This window comes from Scylla paramamosain, chromosome 33, assembly GCF_035594125.1.
Source record: "Scylla paramamosain isolate STU-SP2022 chromosome 33, ASM3559412v1, whole genome shotgun sequence".
NCBI classification, from domain to species: Eukaryota; Metazoa; Arthropoda; class Malacostraca; order Decapoda; family Portunidae; genus Scylla; species Scylla paramamosain.
The window spans coordinates 10,242,368-10,244,867 of record NC_087183.1 but is presented as its reverse complement, the minus strand read 5'-3'; the positions used below and the strand labels follow the sequence as shown (position 1 = coordinate 10,244,867).

At 64.3% G+C, this 2,500-nt stretch overlaps 1 protein-coding gene across 1 annotated transcript in view; it reads left to right on the top strand.

Annotated features, from left to right (window-relative positions):
• Nucleotides 1–2,500, top strand: part of LOC135089653 (roundabout homolog 3-like) — a 173,369-nt gene that overhangs the window by 62,562 nt on the left and 108,307 nt on the right. The window lies entirely within an intron of this gene.

Here is a 2,500-nt window from a genome sequence, read left to right as displayed (position 1 = left end):
CATTCCTTCTCTCTCCCCTTCCCCCTTGTCTGCCATCACCTCCCCACACTTCCCCTCCCTTCTCTCTCTCTCTCTCTCTCTCTCTCTCTCTCTCTCTCTCTCTCTCTCTCTCTCTCTCTCTCTCTCTCTCTCTCTCTCTCTCTCTCTCTCTCTCTCTCTCTCTCTCAAGCATTTTTATCCTTCTCTTCCCCCTTCTTATCTCTCCTCCCTCCCTTCTCCCCTTTCCTCCTTTCCTCCTTCCCTTCCTCTCTCCCTCTCCCTCCCTCCCCTCTCACATCTCTAAAATACCCTTCTTCCTTTCCTTCTTCCTCATATCCCTCCTCTCCCTCTACTCTCCCCTCTAAATGTACCCATATCCCCTCTCCCTTTCTTCCATATATTTCTCCCCTTTCTCTCCATTTCTTTCCTCCCTTTCTCCCCTCTCACATCTCTAAAATACCCTTCTCTTCCTTTCCTTCTCTCCCTGTGCCTCCCTTTCTCCTCTCTCTCAGCTCTTACATCTAAAACACCTCCTCTACCCTCCCTTCTCCCTTCTCCCCCTTCCCTCCCCTCTCCCCTCTCCCAAATCACCTCTAAAATACCATACCTCAATCCCTCTCTCCCTCTCCTGTAAAAATCCCTCTCTCCCCTCTCGTATCCCCTCTCCCTCTCCCTCCCTCTCCCTCTCTCCCTCTCTCCCATGACCCGGGTTTGGCTTACTGGATTAAATTTATATTCCAGCACCGTCACTTCATTATTTAGTGTTTGCTATTCGTTTAATGTCACAGGATTTGCTTTCCACGCCACAGCCTTCTCTCTCTCTCTCTCTCTCTCTCTCTCTCTCTCTCTCTCTCTCTCTCTCTCTCTCTCTCTCTCTCTCTCTCTCTCTCTCTCTCTCTCTCTCTCATCCGTTTCTTTCTCGCTATCTTCGTTCCGGCATTACTTTCGTACCAAAATTCTCCTTCCTCCTCCTCCTCCTCCTCCTCCTCCTCTTCCTCCTCCTCCTCCTCCTCCTCCCCCTCCTCCTCCTTTTTATTTAGTTACGGGTTGTACGCCAAGGGAGAAAAAAATGCATATATCCAGAGAAAAAAATAAAAGGACTAGCTATAAATAGATAATGCGCGGGTAATTTCCTGTTTAGGTGTGGGTGGCTGTGTAGGGGAGGGGGAGAGAGAGAGAGAGAGAGAGAGAGAGAGAGAGAGAGAGAGAGAGAGAGAGAGAGAGAGAGAGAGAGAGAGAGAGAGTTATATTGTAGGGTTAGGTTAGGTCTGGTTACGTTTGGGTTAGGTTAGGCCAGGTTGGCCAGGCCAGGCTTAAGGCCAGGCCAGGTAGGCTGGGCTGGGCTGCCAGGTTAGGCCAGGCCAGGCCAGGCTGGGCCGGGCCAGCCAGGCCAGGCCAGGGCCAGGCCAGGCCAGGCCAGGCCAGGCCAGGCCAGGCCAGGCCAGGCCAGGGCCAGGCCAGGCCAGGCCAGGCCAGGCCAGGCCAGGCCAGGCCAGGCCAGGCCAGGCCAGGCCGTGGGCCAGCCCAGGCCAGGCCAGGCCAGGCCATGCTGGGCCAGGCCAGGCCAGGCCAGGCCAGGCCAGGCCAGGCCAGGCCAGGCCAGGGCCAGGCCAGGCCAGGCCAGGCCAGGCCAGGCCGGGGCTGGGCCAGGCCAGGCCGGGCCAGGCCAGGCCAGGCCAGGCCAGGCCAGGCCAGGCCATGCCAGGCCAGGCCAGGCCAGGCCAGGCCAGGCCAGGCCGGGCCAGGCCAGGCCAGGCCATGCCAGGCCAGGCCAGGCCAGGCCAGGCCAGGCCAGGCCGGGGCCAGGCCAGGCCGGGGCCAGGCCAGGCCAGGCCAGGCCAGGCCAGGCCAGGCCAGGCCAGGCCAGGCCAGGCCAGGCCAGGCCAGGCCAGGCCAGGCCAGGCCATGCCAGGCCAGGCCAGGCCAGGCCAGGCCAGGCCAGGCCAGGCCAGGCCAGGCCAGGCCAGGCCAGGCCAGGCCAGGCCAGGCCAGGCCAGCCAGGCCAGGCCAGGCCAGGCCAGGCCAGGCCAGGCCAGGCCAGGCCAGGCCAGGCCAGGCCAGGCCAGGCCAGGCCAGGCCGGGGCCAGGCCAGGCCAGGCCAGGCCATGCCAGGCCAGGCCAGGCCAGGCCAGGCCAGGCCAGCCAGGCCAGGCCAGGCCAGGCCAGGCCATGCCAGGGCCGGGGCCAGGCCAGGCCAGGCCAGGCCAGGCCAGGCCAGGCCAGGGCCAGGCCAGGCCAGGGCCAGGCCAGGCCAGGCCATGCCAGGCTGGGCCAGGCCAGGCCAGGCCAGGGCCAGGCCAGGCCAGGCCAGGCCAGGCCAGGCCAGGCCAGGCCAGGCCAGGCCAGGCTGCCAGGCCAGGCCAGGCCAGGCCAGGCCAGGCCAGGCCGGGGCCAGGCCAGGCCAGGCCAGGGCCAGGCCAGGCCAGGCCAGGCCAGGCCAGGGCCAGGCCAGGCCAGGCCAGGCCAGGCCAGGCCGGGCCAGGCCAGGCCAGGCCAGCCAGGCCAGGCCAGGCCAGGCCAG